General features: G+C 33.0%; 1 protein-coding gene across 8 annotated transcripts in view; it reads right to left on the bottom strand.

The window, feature by feature from the left end:
• The window catches only part of LOC148611959 (uncharacterized), a 64,443-nt gene that overhangs the window by 35,945 nt on the left and 11,155 nt on the right, over positions 1-17,343 (bottom strand). For 3 of the 8 annotated variants that reach the window (XM_088593000.1, XM_088592998.1, XM_088592997.1), the window contains exon 2: positions 8,349-8,389. The exons of 1 other annotated variant lie outside the window; for it this stretch is intronic. The gene's annotated coding sequence lies outside the window, so the exon portion shown is untranslated. Of the gene's footprint in view, positions 1-4,943; positions 4,963-8,344; positions 8,390-16,810; positions 16,833-17,343 lie in introns of those variants that run through there. 4 more of the 8 variants (XM_088593002.1, XM_088593001.1, XM_088592999.1 and 1 more) reach the window with 3 other exon arrangements.

Below are 17,343 nucleotides of genomic sequence, written 5' to 3'. Positions count from 1 at the left end.
AGACAAAAAATACCACAAGTTTTAAATTTCCTAAAATACTGAGGCTTCAATCCTTGTATTGCACATGGTAGAACCTCTTGGTTCTGGATTTGGCTTCCTATTTTGACAAAAAAGGGACATTGTTTTCATAGATTGTTAAACCAAGGTTGGGAAGGCAAGGACTGTGGGCCAATTACCCTTTCATGCTGGAAATAGCCCATTCATCTAAAAGAAAATCATACAGTTTCTTAACAAATGGTCCCATTCCAATTGGGAATATCTTTAAATGCCCTTTCTCAAAATTTCCTTCTAAATGGTGAAACCACTGACTGTAAAGTTAACAGCCAATTGAATGTTTTTTTTGAAAACTTTACCAGAAAATGAAAATAATCATAAGAATCCATAAATGTGAAATAATTCCTATTTGCAGAATACAGTAGTACCTTCTGTGAGCAAGACTCGTGTTTCATCTAAGCAGGTATATTAAAGTCAATTGAAAGGATAAAATACCTCTGCATTGTTCTTCAAAAATGTGATAGAAAAAAAACTCCTGCCTACATGTATGTGTACTTCTAAAAACCTGTGCTACTTTTAGACGTAGTAAAACAAATTTTATTACCTTTAGCTGTAAATGATATCAGGAAATTATTTCAGGCAAAAAAATCAAAAGTGTTACCACAGAAGTTGTAACAGGATATTTGCTTGGTAGAAAATTTAATTCTACAAAAGGGAGATAAATCCAGTGATCTGCATGTAAGGAATACATGTAATACAAAAAAACATATTTTTTTCCAATATCATTAATCATGCATGATATTTAGAAAGACTTGTATTTGAACAACTTGTGTTTTCCTATTTCTTTAATTTAACTGCTCTTTGAAATCAAGTAGCAAATTTATTAATTCATCAAACCATCAATACTTAACAGGTACTTAACACAAGTTTAAATGTCCCACTATGAAATGGTCACGTTAGTATAACCATGATTTGTTATGATATATTTTGGTTGCATGAAATATATGTCACAGTACTGTTTTGATGTTTATAATAATCACATAGTTGTCATGGTAACATTAACTTGTTCCTTTACTGGTTAAAGAGTAAATGCTGTGCATGGGAGGAGTGTGTTCTCATCAAATTATCTCATTATTTATATAGAACCATTCACATGGATAATATTTAAAAAAAATGATTATATGATATCATGTAAGCATGGTATTAAATGACAAATAATCATATTGGCTTATAATAATTCTTACGAGTAACATGCATAAGTTTGTAAACGAATTTAGTACCAGTCATATTTTAAATTAATTTTGTAACATTGAAATAATATGTCTGTTTCTTAATTCTTTAGCCCTATGGAAGGAATTAACATAAATCTTACATAATTAAAAAAGACATGCTGGTCAATTTATTTGCTAAATTGTTAAATTTGGATTCCAAAGCACTCAAACTTTATAATTAAAATGATATTAAACATGTCACAACCTTGTTTTGTAAGGGGGGGTATTGAAATAAACTCTTGTTTCTATGGTTCTATGCTTTATTGCCAGTAAGTAAAGATTAATGCCTTTTAAAATGCAGTTGTATTTGATAAACAACAGAATCTTGCAAAGTAAGATAACATTAAAAGTTAACTTTATGTGTAAATGTATATTTTAGTATATCTACCTATCATAGGAAAAATATATTGTTTGAGTAAATTGAATATACGGCTTCATCAATCTGTTTGTAAAGCATAAATCCAACTAGCTAAGTATGTAGTTTGTCTCATGTTTTTACTCCATATTAAAAAAAAAGCAAATTATAAGAAAATAGTAAATTTCCTAATCAAACAAAGGAAGTAAACCTAGGGTAAGGGACACAACTTGTTCATTGGAACGTTTGTGTTCAGGCTCTTTATATCAATCTCATAAAAACAGTAAATTTCCTAATCAAACATATTAAGGAAGTAAACCTAGGGTAAGGGACACAACTTGTTCATTGGAACGTTTGTGTTCAGGCTCTTTATATCAATCTCACAAAAATAGCAAATTTCCTAATTCAACATATTAAGGAGGTAGACCTAGGATAAGGGACACAACTTGTTCAAATCATTGGAACGTTTGTGTTCAGGCTCTTTATATCAATCTCACAAAAATAGTAAAGTAAATAAATGAGCAAGGCAAAAACTCAAGTATACAAAACATTTTGCTTGCCTAACATATCGTGCAAGAAACACATATGTAAATAATAGTCATGGGAATAGTCCCCAGTAATACTGTATGGTACCTTAAGAATCAAAAATAGTTACAGGAATCGTCCCCAGTAATACTGTATTGTACCTTAAGTATCAAAAATAGTTACAGGAATAGTCCCCAGTAATACTGTATTGTACCTTAAGTATCAAAAATAGTTACAGGAATAGTCCCCAGTAATCTGTATTGTACCTTAAGTATCAAAAATAGTTACAGGAATAGTCCACAGTAATACTGTATTGTACCTTAAGTATCAAAAATAGTTACAGGAATAGTCCCCAGTAATAGACTTATACTGTATTGTATGAAAAATCACTTACTGTATTTATAGTTTAACCAGAGGCTCACGTGAGCCTGTATCGCTCACCTGGTTTAATTACTTGCTAAATATTTCATATAATTTTGCGTAAATTTACAAGGAATTTTCCTTAGATGAAGATTTTCTTGCAATTTAAAGCATTGGTAAACAGGAATTATTGCATGGGACAGGTTGGAAAGGGGACATAATGCATAGTTTGCAACCCCAACATACTAAAATCCGGAACCAGGCCTTTAAAAATGCAGAAATTGCCATTGTTTTGCGGAATCCATGAAATTTCTGCAAAACACAGCGTTTCTTAGCCTCCAACATGATTACTTTGCTAAAAAACTAATCTTATTAAACTAGGCATTTCACATCCAGTTTTGTATGGAAATATAGTTTACAAGGCACATAAATGCAAACAATGTCCATCAAATCTTAAGAATTATTTAAATAGACTGATTCATAAAGGATATAAATTCGACATTGTTGTCAGATCATTAAATCTTGTCTTTGTAGGAAAAAATATTGATACTCTTATTAGATCATTACATTATAACTTAATCATTCATATTTTAGCATTTTAGTCATTGCACAACTTCTTGCTAGACCAACATAGTCTATGATGTTGCAGTTCTAAATCCTTTGGAAGTTTTGTAACTGATATTTTTTGTGTTGGGAGGCTTGAAGATTTGTCATCCTTATTTGTGTCCTGAGCTTGCTTTCAGTAACTGCGAGCATTCATTGTTTATACCTCATTTGTTTGTCTTCTATGTTATTATTAATAATTGTTGAGGTACTTTTCTAATGAATTGGATGTATTTCAGGTTGATTTTTACTGTGTGTCTAACTTTGTATTTATTTTAGCCTTTGACCGTATAGAGGGGGAGGGTTTGGATCCAACAAAACTAGTTTAACCCCGCTGCATATTGTTTGCACCTGTCCAAAGGCAGGAAATATAGTCACTGGCATGTAGTTGTCTTTTTTTAAAACATTTTAGTTTCTTACCATAAATGATAAACTGATATAGTATTGAGGAAGGGCCGGACCTTTTTCGGGATGCTGGGATCAGAGGTTTTTAAGCTCAGGATTTCGGGATTTCTGAGAATTAAGCCCGGGATTTCGGGAAATAAATCCACCGGGAATCGGGATTTTAGCAGTTTTTAAGTTCCTTTGTTGTTCGGGATTTCGGGATTTAGTAAAAATAAAGTCGGGATTCCGGGATCAGACCCCCTCCAGCCCCCCCTCAGTATTGTGTTCACTGATTTATCCACTTTGTTTTTATTGGGGCAATTTAGAGCTTGCTACATGGAGGAAATTTCCCACTTGTTGAAGATCATGTGGCGACCTCTAGATGTATATTTTCTCGAGCGGAAACTTTGGTTAAGTTAAGATCCACAGTGGCAGCCATTTTGAAATGGCAAAAGAATCACAAGCTTTCATCTCCTCGTGCCAACGATCATTTGTTTCCAGTTTTGTTTCATTTGGTCATGCGGTTTCCGAGAAAAAGATTTTTACATGTTTTTCTCATAGGGTCCAATGTTAAAGTAAGATCCTCGGTGGCGGCCATTTTGAATTTCCGATTGGCACCAAAATCACAAACTTACATCCCTTCATAAAAGTGAACATTTGTGTCAAGTTTTGTTTAATTTGGTCAAGCGGTTTCCGAGAAGAAGATTTTTACATGTTTTTCCCATAGGGTCCAATGTTAAACTAAGATCCTCGGTGGCGGCCATCTTGAATTTCTGATCGCCACCAAAATCACAAACTTTCATCCCCTCATATCAGTGAACATTTAATAGTGTCAAGTTTTGTTTAATTTGGTCAAGTGGTTTCCGAGAAGAAGATGTTTACATGTTTTTCCCATAGGGTCCAATGTTAAACTAAGATCCTCGGTGGCGGCCATTTTGAATTTCCGATTGGCACCAAAATCACAAACTTTCATTCGCTCATATCAGTGAACATTTGTGTCAAGTTTTGTTTAATTTGGTCAAGTGGTTTCCAAGAAGAAGATTTTTACATGTTTCTCCCATAGGGTCCAATGTTAAACTAAGATCCTCGGTGGCGGCCATCTTGAATTTCCGATCGGCACCAAAATCACAAACTTTCATCCCCTCATATCAGTGAACATTTGTGTCAAGTTTGGTTTTATTTGGCCCTGTGGTTTCAGAGAAGAAGATTGAAATGTAAAAGTTTACGGACGGACGACGGACGCCAAGTGATGGCAAAAGCTCACATGGCCTTTGGCCAGGTGAGCTAAAAACAATTACTTTATGACCATAGTATGAGATTGTTTTAAAGATTTGTTAAATGTATTTTAAATATCATTTTGAAAAATCATATAATTTACTCAGTCAAGTTGAAACCCATTAAAAAACAAAACAAGCATTATCTTCTACTAAGACACACATGAAAAAACTTACAATTTAATGACGATTTACATCCTCATCATGAGAGACAGTGAAATAAAATGAAATCATTTTATAATTTTAAAATCAATATATAAACAGTTTTGAAGAAGCTATGGCAATGAGAAAGCGACAGATGTGATAATAAGCTTCCATATATGGTGTGAAGAGTATATCATAAATAGACACCAAAATGAAAAATATGTGTTTAGGGTTTCATACCTCAAACAAATAGGGTAGACAAGTGGATTTCCTTTTCACACCATTTTTTTTGCTTCTGGCTTCCAGCAAAAGTGTTCAGGAAAGGAAGGGAAACCATAAACACACATTTTTTTTTATTTGGCCTAAAATTCTAAAACTGACTGCACTACCAGTCAAAATAGGAAAATGACAAGGACATTACAATAATGAGAAATTATTATTCATCTCAATTACTAATTGTTTTAAATGGATGTTTATGGATGATTAAAGATCTAATTTATACGTATACATTTTATGATGAATATCCTTTTTCAGTCATTTCCACTAAAAAAAATATGTATTTGATGTGACCGAATTGTTCTGACTCAAAACATCTGTAATACAAAGACCAGTATAAAACACTGAATATAGGGCTGCTCAGTTAAACCTGTCTTAACAAAACACCTAATATTCTAAAAACCTTTTTAAACCAGACACTTTTTAAAGTCCCTTTCTGATCAGTTTAAATGTATTTTGAACCTTCATAAACAAAACACCTGTCTATACCAAACCAATTTTAAAGTCCAAAAGGGGTTAAGTTTAGACAGATTTCACTGTTATTTGGTCAAATTGCAGATTGATTTTCTTGTTGTTTTATGGTATTAGAAACAAAACACTTCCCAATCTGAGAAAACAATCTCACACATCCTCAGTCTGATATCTCATCAGCAGTTCCTTATATAGAGATTAGCAGTTTGGATTATTTACAGCTAAGGAAATGAATATAAAATGTATGATTTTCATTCTGTTATTTTTGCAACAGCATTTTTCCCCATCATGTTTATCAACATGTATCCTTGTCTTAGCACCACCTTTTTTCATACATTAATATCATATCATTACTATAAGATACCCCATTTAATAATAAAAATAGCAGCGATTTACCGAATGATCCAAGTGTAAAAATTTTCTTTATTTTACAGTGTTAAATAAATTCTGTAATTTCATTCTCAGGCTTTCTCCCTCCAAAACATCACAACACAAAGTTTACTAAATTTGAAATTTATGTTGAAAATAGCGATGAATAATTGAGGCAATTTATGTAATAAACAGGACAATCAATTGATTATCGTGAATAACCAAAATATGATCACTCGTACAAAGAACGCAGTACGATTCAACTTGTGAGCGAAACAAGCTCCACATACTCATTACAACTAGGTATTCTTCTGATGACCATATTTTGGTTATTCACTCATTCCAATTAGTTATTCTATTATTCATCACTATGAGATATCCCAATGGATAAATAGCTTATCATCCACTAGAGGTTTTAGTTAGAAAGTTGCCTAATTCAGTATTTCATCATTTTATTTCTATTTTTACAAAGCATGCTTATGTTTTATAAGCATTTCCACATACCTTAATTGGTAAATAGTGCTAAAACTCAGTTGAAACTCTCTACATCTTCACATAAGTTCATGTTCATCATTTTGTTTCTTTATATTTTAAAGGGACTTTCCCAATAATAAATACTTTCATACTGAATATAATTAAATTGGTTATGATGAATATGTCAAAAAGAGACAACAACCCCACCAGGATGAAAAATGTCGGCTCAAGGCCACCTATGGGTCTTCAATGAAAGGTAACCCTCACACCACTCGGTAGGCTGTAGCTGACCAAAAAATAACACAATACACTGGTATAGCAAAAAAAGAGTTACTCTTATAGACTCCAGCAACATAAAAGTAAACTGAAAGTGGAAATGAAACAGAGACCAGAAATTCTTGACTTGGGACAGGTGCAAACACTGCGGATGGAATAAAGAACTTTGGCGTGATCAAAACCCTCTCCCTTTTAAATTTTGCCACTGTGCAATTTTAATACTGTACACACCTAAAATCAGTTAAGAAAGGCTGAGTTCATTCTTAAAAAAGAAGTAAAGAAACTGATTACAAATTACACAAATGTACAAACATTTATACAATGTTTCCTTCCCCCCAAACAAATATTTTCATACTGAATAATATCAACAGGAGAAAGCAAGTGTAGAAAACTGTTCAACACTTAACAATTGATTGTAGTTTAGTGTGAGGAGGAGAAACAATTGATTGTAGTTTTGCGTGAGGAGGAGAAACAATTGATTGTAGTTTAGCATGAGGAGGAGAAAAGTTGAATCAATATAACACACCCTGCTTTGTACTAGTCTGACACACGGAGCCAGATTTTTAATGTGAAGCAACAGAAGCAATGGCCTTAAGGTACACCTGTCACCCCACAAGGAGACATGATTCTGACTCTGAACCAACAAGTCATCACTCTATCTCCTAAATACGGTGTGCTTGGCAGAATCAGTAACTTTCAGTTTTTAAGTCTTTGCTGTGACTGTAACTTGTATGAGCATCTGCTACATAATTGCATCTATGACATAATTCAACCATAATTCACTGAGACCAAAAAAGTGAGGTCTAAAATAACAACATATAGTTAATCAATAATAAATGTGTGTCTCCAGGACTTATTCTTTACTAAAAGAACTTTTTCCAATACCTTAGGTTATCTATGGAGTCTACCATATGAAAAGCATATGAACACTATATACTTAGGTTGTGACAATTCCAGTAAAACACACACATATATATATATATATATATAAACGTCTAAATATGTTTAACATCACCATTATGCTGAGGAAGGATATCTGTTATCCGAAATATTCAATTTAAATTTTACCATCTTCTGGTGATGTTAAACATATTTAGATGTTTATTTTATTTATTGTTATGTTTCGCATCGTTTTTAACGATCCATCACCCCGTAAGAGTGATTGTTGACTATTATTTAGACGATATATATATATATATTACTAGTCATTAGCTTGGGATGATGAAGAGATTTGAAAAGGGGGAGGGGGTTCAAATCTAATATTTGCTCAATTTTGCAAAACTTTGCACAAAACTAAAAAAAATTTCCAACAAAAAGAGGAAGGAGGTGGAGGGGGGGGTTGTATCTGACCCCTTGATCCACCACTATTGGCTGTCCTATAATGCATTCCAATGTAATAGTCATATAAATGGCCAGTCAGTGGTAAACAATAAGAAACTGGTTTTATCATTTTTTTTGTCTATTCAAATTTCTACAGCAGCAGGCCTGATCACAAAATATTGTGGCAACCACATTAAGAATATAAATAAATAGAACATAATCATTATTATCTATTTTTCATAACTTACCTACCTGTAACTTCATCAGCCCTATTACCCAAACTCGTTTATCACCTGTAACGATACATACAAAGGTGATTTTATGTTTAAATGTCACAACATTTCGTAATGAAGGAAATGTTTCAAATAACATTTACAGAGTTTCAGTTGATCTAGCATGTAAAAGTACATAAGTGTACTCTGTTATAACATGGTAAGCTCCATTAAACAACATGTACTCAAATGCCTGATTAATCTCTATGAATATTGACATCTTCTCAAATATCAAAGTTTTCCTGATACATATTACTCTATACAAGAGAGAATTCCGGACGAATAATGCTTTGGATTGGTATAAAACAATGCTCAAATTTTAATGGGTCTACAGGGTGTGCTGCTATATATTGAAACCTGTCCAAACTGAACCCCTTGTGGACTGTTCAGTTTATTCAGTTCAGACCCTTTTTTTTGTTTTAACAAGGTTCAAAATACATTTAAGCTGCTAGGGAAGGAAATGTATCTGGTTTTGGCAGGTTTTTGGTTAATGCAGGGTTTGGTTTAGACAGGTTTCACTGTATGATAAATCAATAGAAAATACTGACAATGCATAATTTCAATTCAATTACCTATCTAAGTGTATTGCAGTCAACTGACTTTATTACAAATTAGCAAATTATGTTATCACTTTTTCACTTAAGGTAAGGGACAAAACTCTTACAAATCAAAACATTGTATTCAGCATTTTACATCAATCTCATGTAAGCATCAAAGTAAACTGGACTGATTTCATTATGTTTCAATAAAAGCTTACAGTCCCTGAACCGATCTGCGCAACGATTTGATGGATCGATGACCATTGACTGATTGATCGCTGACGGATCGATGACCGATGAATGGTGACCGATCTGATCCCAGTTTTGTTATGTAAAATAATTTAAGATCTGTTTGAAATTAAAAGAAATGTAAAATAAAAGTATGAATTGATGTTTAAATCTATTACATTATGTAAATATGTGTAAAATTGACAATGAAAACAAAAATAAACGTAAAATACAGTGACCTCTCTGTGGTCACGTGATGAAAATCACCGGTTCAACGGATCAGTTTGATGGATGGATGACTGACCAGAAACTGATCGGTGATCGATGACCAATTGCAATTTTTTTTGCATGGATTGGTTCAGGTACTGTAATAGGCTTTGGTGAAATTGAATATAATACAAACATTTCACTGTTTCACAAGTGTTATGTCCCATACTCTATGTCTATCTCCTTAAATAAGTATGATTCTTTTTTAAATATTCAATTTATATATAAAATAGCCATATACCTTCTAAGCCCATTAAAGTTTTTAAACAGAATAAAATACTTATCAACAAACAGTTTATTATACTACATTTCTTAATTTTTGCAGTTGTTAATACCATTCTAAAGCAACAAGAGTGGCAAACATGAGTGTGCATCCATCCATCAACACATACATGTCTTTCCATAAAAAAATTGCTAAATGTGTTACAGATTTTTATATGTCCTGTGGGAAGACAGAAATATGAATGGCATCATTTTAATGTAACTGTTTCACAATAAAGACAATAATAGCAAAGTAAATATCACTTGTCTAGTCAATTTAGTCTTATGTAATATTATACATGTATGATGTAAAATAATGTAATCCACTATACCAATCGACTCCACAAAGGTACTAAATAGGTACTGGTAAGTCATGAAATTTCCTACAATTGTAAGGAGAAAAAGGATTATTTAAACTGGAAAAAATGTGCACAAAGCTCACAAAAGGGTATTCCCGCTCCCAATTCAAGTTACCATTAAGTCAAAATTAAAAAAAAAAAAGTTGTCAAATTGACAGTTGATGATGCTTCATTCTGAAATCCAATCCCATACTATGACATGTAAAAGGCTTCCCAACGCATAGCATGATACCTCCCTAGAGGTTGAACCCTGAAGTAACAAAAATGTTTGTTTTTCCCCATTCTCTTTTTGGCCCCCTATTCATAAATAGTTCAAGTCACAACCCATAAAATCAATCCAACGCTTTCTTTTGTGGTATAGTTTCATAAAGATCAAGACATTTATTACTCAAAATATTGTCCAGAAATGAACCTCTACTGAGGATAACCACAACAAATTCAACAATGATGCCAAAAAGGACAGCATGATATCATTATCTGACTGCAGTTTTTGTTGTGGTCCTATTACAATATGAAAATATTAGAGGTTGGGGTTGAGGTCGGGGATATTATAAAAGTGAGATGTGTAATGGGTACATATTCATCAATTATGGACTTTTAACGAAGTCAATACATTATATATGGACCTGTTCAGATTAAATTGACCGAGGACAAAGTCTTTGCCAGATAGGCTTCTATAGTAAACCTTAAATTTTCATGATTTTTTAAAAAATAGACACTTAGGAGCTTCAATTTAACATTTGACCATGTTTTTCCAAAATTAATTTTTATTAACTAAAAATAGATTTCTACTTTCACTTTTTTTTAGTTCATGAAATAGACCTCTTTTCTTAAGCATTATTTTTCATGAAAATACTGTTTTTTCATCAAAAACAATTTTTTTGTGTCATAGCTTGACATTAACCCTGTATGAAAAATGATAATCATTTGCAATAAAACAAAAACAGGAAAAGGCAAAAAGAAAGCATACTTTTTTTTTTTTTAAGTCTCAATGTTTTGACGTACATGCTCAGGAATATGCAATACAAGACTGATACCTATTATTGAGTGTTGTAATTTTCCGACATGATTGGCTGAGAGTAATTACAGAACGGAACAGTTTATATCCGGATCTAAATTTAGAAGTATAGCATCAATATACATATAAATAGAAACATGGTGTCAATATTTAAAAACTGAAACAAGGCTTCATGTATGTAGAATATCCTTGGTATCACATGATCATAATAACCAATGAACAAAGAAGACTGTAATATCATATGTAATATTAGACTGTATCTAATAGAATGACATATCAATACACTATTTGGCTACTCTGAAAACAGATTTCATAATATAACTCAGAACATTTCATCAAGCTCTGTTTCACATCATTGGGTAAGATACTTATCAGTTTTATGACGTTATCAGGATGTTGGGTACAATTTGTATTGGAGTCTATTGACAATATGTAAGATTCATTATATATTGAAAATTATATTGATTTTGAGAAATTTGATGCTCAGTTTGAATGATTTTATTATTTGATAGAATAATTTATTAGGAACACCGTTAAAATATCATATAAGTCTATGTATTATATACAAGCCATAAGGAAGAGTTTCATTATTTTAGAATGTTAAAGTAATATTATTATATTAATATATTTACGAGAATATGAAAGAGAAGTCTCAGAGAACCTTTTGAAGGAGGACCTGACATTTTTCATTTGAAAAGCATCACAAATTTGAAATAAAACCATCTATAGGGTCCATAGGAAGTGGGTGTAATTATGATGAAACTTGGATGGATTGACAGAAAGAATGACCAACAAATTGATACATGGACAACTCCACTCCAATATACCACACACTCCTTGAGTGGGGGTATAATATTCTACTTCTATAGTATTTTCTACCAAACATATCATTGAAAAGAAGCTTTGTGGGAATAGAATAGAATAGTGTTATGTGGTCTCAATATAAAATCCTTGTCTTCCAGTGCAAATACAAGGCATCAAATGCAGCAATACTGTATTTTTGCACCTGTACACAAATTCTATGCATTCGAAATAACAAAATATAATTGACAGAACACTAAAGCTATAGAGATGAATTATAATTTAAAAAAAAATTCTGCAAATATTATAAATCAATTCTACCACTTTTATAATGCAGGAAAAAAAAACAATATTAGGGTATTGTTGAAAGATACAGCCTGTATGTGTACTGGGTGCAAGACATGAAATCCTTCCATTTTGCCAAGTTACTTAACACATAAAGACTGCATTTTTCGATAATACCCTATTGTTGCATATTTGACAAGAGACATATTATGCATTCTATTAGATGTATTTCACAAATTTAAAAACAGAAACTCAACATTCACTTACAAATTGTCAAGTCACATTGCAAGTGATATCAATAGACTTTATAGTTGGATGAATTAATAGATTTAATAACGCATGACAATGATGCAATGCCTGAAGTAAGAATCAGGCAAAATGTGTGGCACTTTGTTGTCTGTCGATTTGGCTAGGTGTGGCGCAAGAAGAAAAAAAACACAGAGATTTTATTGCATAATCCAAGTATTCATACCTCATAACCTCAAGAAATTACTGTCAAAGTGTTTTTAAAGTTTGCCTTTTTAAGATATTGATAAGTCAAATTTAGTTAAAATGCACTTTGGAAAAATGGCAGGAAAATTTTCCTGAACTTTTTCTTTATAAAAGCAGTCAAAAAATATCTAAGTCGCCAATGCTTCAGGATAAATTTAAATAGCTTTTCAGTTGTTTTCTTGATGTATGTTTGAGGCAAAAAAGACCAAATTGAGAAAAATGATGTACCACTCATTGCCCGATTTTTACACAGAATGGTACTTAAAGGTTCAAACAAACTGAGATGTTATAAGATGACTAGTTTACATAGTTTTCTGGTTTTTCCAAGATTTGGTTTAAACATGTTTCATTTTTTTCTGTTAAGTCTGTCAACACAGTGTCACAATTTCAGCAATACAGGATGATTGATTGATTGATTGTTGGGGTTTAATGCCCAGGCAGCAATATTTCAGCTATATTCAGGCGATGAATATGAAATGGATGATAAAATGAACATGAAATGATGTTGATGATGAATTGAAAAAAGGGATGGGACACAAAGATAATAGGGTCGACAAAATTTGATTGCCACTAGAAAAAGGGAGGGATGGGTACAGTCGGGCAATTTAGCCTCCTGTGGCGGAGCAGAAAGGTTCCTACTCCTATAGAATACCACAGCAGGGTTCTTTAATGTGCCAGGAACATGACAACTTTCCAAACACGGTGCACAACTACGGTTTGCGGTCAGGCTTTCTGTATTATAGCCTGACGACCCCAGTATGTAACACGCCAGGGGTACCACATTCCACCACCTGGGGCACATAACCCAGTTGCTCTGTGGGCAGAGCTCCCTAGCCCCCAGCTAGAGTTCTGAGCACTGTTTAGTTGCCTTTTACGACAAGCTTAGCGCTACTGCGGGCCTATTCTTTTGACACCCAGACCTGTATTTATATGGTAAGTATATTCTTGAATCTCCCAGACACAACAATGAGGATAAGACAGACTAAGATCAATGATTTTATCTGATCTCTAATACTCAAATGGACCTGCCTGGGGTGCAATACAGGATGAAGTTATTCATAAGTAAATATCAATGACATGGTACATGCATGTAATGCAGCTTTCTGGTTCCTGGTTCATAAACTTCTTATTCCCTTGACAAATGAGCTAGCTATATATAGTATACTAACAAGTACTACATCTATCAATCATTGTAAGTGACTTTGTCTTAGTTTTCATACTTTTTTATGCTCCTTTATGCTTTCTTTGGTAAAAAACAACTTTAAAAATGTAACACATAAAACAATCAAGAAATCTCTTTCACTGGAGAAATACATTAGCAAACCAAAATAAGTTCTTGCACACTATGTCATGCTAAGAATACCCCCACTCATTCCTTTCAATCTAACCATAGAGAGGGAAATACAGTACAAGTCATCATGCAAAAGCAATATACCAAATACTGAAGCATTATCTTCAATAGAAGCTTAGAATCTGTTCTATAATAGTGTGTCTTACAGACATACAGACTAATAGATGGTCAAGATGGTTGCAATATAGCCGCCACTCTAACGAGTGAAAGTTACAAAATACATTTTTTCATAAACACAAGAGTATAATAAAACTTTCATCTTTCAAGTGAGTACTTAATGTATATTTATACATGTAAATATACTTATACCATCCAAAGATAGATGACATCAAGTAATCCTTTGTTAATGTATCTGTACAAAATGTATATTAGAAAAAGTGAAATTTTCTCTGAATTCTCAGCTTTAAAGTTATATCTAAATTGGATTGCAGACCTTAAAACATCACAAAGAAACAAATTTCAATGAACCTGCTATAAAGTCAACCTCATCTTGTTTCAAATCAATCAAATGCTATCATTTACTCTCCAAACAACAATACATACTGAGTATTAATCAGATGTTACAATGATTCCTGCAGAACGGCAATTCTCCTTTGCACAATATAATGCTTTGAACTGTTGTTCCTGGTTTCTTTTGTGTAAACCAGATTACTTTTTCATTTCGTCCCTGATGGGTAGAACCCCAATAAAAAAGAGTTGAGATCAATGAATATGTCTGGTCTTTCATTTTCTTCATTTATAAGACATTCTCTCTTTCCTTTACTCAAGCTCCATTGAATGCCGGCAAGATAAGATAAGCACATATACTACATATCCTTAAAATGACCCAGATTAATGACTCCCAGATTGATATTGATTGATTGATTGTTGGGGTTTAATGTCAAAGCAGCAATATTTCAGCTATATTCAGACAATGAACATGAAATGGATGATAAAATGAACATGAAATGAAAAATGGGACGGGACACAAGGATGATAGGGTCAACAAATTTTGATTGCCACAAGACAAAAGGGAGGGATGGGTAGGGTCAAGCAATTTAGCCTCCTGTGGTGGAGCGCAAAGGTTCCTACTCCTATCGAATACCACAGCAGGGTTCTTTTACGTGCCCGGAACGTGGCAACTTTCCCAACACAGTGCACCACTATGGTTTGCGGTCAGGTTTCCAAATTACAGCCTGACTACCCCAGCATGTAACACGCCAGGGGTACCCCATTCCACCACCTGGGGCACACATCCCAGTTGCTCTGTGGGCAGAGCGCCTAGCCCCCGGCTAGGCTTCTGTGCACTATTTAGTTGCCTTTTACGACAAGCTTAGCGCTGCTGCAGGCCTATCCTTTGACACCCGGACCTGTATGGAGCCCCAGATTTATATGGTAAGTATATTCTTGAATCTCCCAGACACAACAATGAGGATAAGACAGACTAAGATCAATGATTTTATCTGATCTCTAATACTCAAATGAACCATTATACAGAATGTACATTTAAATTAAATAAGTCCCAAAACTAAGGTTCATCACTGAGTATCTTCTAACCAATACCCAGATCACCACCTAGATGATGAGTTACGAACAAGAATTTTGTTTGAATGGTTCCCAATATCCTTATTACCGCCTATAGATGATGATTTATGATCAATGTTTAGTCTGCATGAAAACTCTTAGACTGTTTTGTAGCATGAAAGTCCCTGATTTATGATAAACCTACAATATACAACCACGGTATGAACATTTCCTATCAATTTAACAATGGATGGTTATATTTTTGTTGTCTATGAGGAAATAACTTCAATGCTGTGATGCACACACTCACATATACTAAATAACCTATGAAGCAGATAATTTACAAGTGTCCATTTCAGGTTTTGTGACTATTTTCAAACAAACAGAATAAATATGGCATTCATTCCTCATAATTAAATTTAAACTTCAACATTAAAGGGGTAAAAATAAAAAATAAGGTTAATGACATTACAGTCATAACAAAATTTGGTCAATAAGATGACAGTAAATTTGTTCATCTGACCAGAAAGGATGTATATTGCTACTTCAAAAAATTACTTCATCACAAAATATCTTGAACAGCAGCAAGATTAAATGAACATTATAATCACAATTGACTTTGTTTGACTGAAAATAAAGCAAGTAAAACCATGAATTTAAATAAAGTAAGTTTCTGAATTTCAGACACACCAATGAATGGTTATACATATTCTACCACCTTAACACCACCAACTTCTATTGACCTAATTAACCAATAATTCTCTGCTAAACTATTTTACAACATGTGATATAATGTTTCTTAGACACATTTGGAACTCCATGATCAAGATAAATAGACCTTATCTGGCCCAAAAATGCAAGAATTCAAAAACCAAAGAGCCTACCAAGGTAGAATATCACCAACCCATTCCAAAGTACCCCTGAAGACCATCAACCAAAATAAGAAGAGATAAGACAAATATTTGAATCTGATCTCAGTGTTAAATCATTTCACAATGGTTCATTTTTTTTCAACACCTGCTGTATTATACACATGAATGCCCTCAACCTATCCTCTTATACCCTGGACAATTCCAAGATAAAATGAGCTAACAGGATTGATCACGTCTGCACTGTAATTCTCTGTTGTAATATGTTATTATTAATTTATCTAATTACTAAGAAAATAAGTCAGATCGATAGAGTTTCTCAGTCACAACAATAGTTGTCTCAGAATAACTTCACTCATCTGAAGCCAATCAGAAGCTTATAATGATTACATAATTAGAATTTTTTATCCAAAAGAAGCAACTTTGATAACATTTCGAATCTGGTTTTAATTATATTTTTTGTACTTACACAATTCCTAAAAGTACTTTCTAAAACATACTGCATCCCAAAGTTGACACAAATAACTATGCATGTATCCAGTACTATATGTACCCAACCAACAGGTGCATTACATTCAAGTACATTTGTACATTTACCCAGCAGACAGTTGCATTACAAAGATGTAAAAATTTCCAGGGTTTTGATCAAGATAATCATGATGTTCGATGTGGCATTTTTTAAAATCCTGACGGTTACGGTATGCCTCATTGAGGATATCAAGCAAAATCAAATCAAAAATAGCCTCCTAAGACAGCATAATTATCTGGACTATCCTCTTAACAACTCAGGAATTGGTATTTAAGTACTCATTGGTTTTACTGAATAATTCTTTTAAAGTACTCTTTGTAAAATATATTCAAAATTACTTGTACTATTATGCTCTTAATTATTGTAAACAACATCCTATAAGTAAGCTTATAACAGGAGTATCATGTTGGTAGTCTATGCATAACACCATAGACCTGTACTTAAAAAACTTAAGTTATAATCCAGTAATCAAT

This window comes from Perna viridis, chromosome 7, assembly GCF_037379345.1.
Source record: "Perna viridis isolate PV_CMFRI_1.1 ecotype Kerala chromosome 7, ASM3737934v1, whole genome shotgun sequence".
In the NCBI taxonomy this organism is placed as follows: domain Eukaryota; kingdom Metazoa; phylum Mollusca; class Bivalvia; order Mytilida; family Mytilidae; genus Perna; species Perna viridis.
Note: the sequence above shows the minus strand (reverse complement) of the source record. Positions and strands in the feature narration are given on the sequence as shown.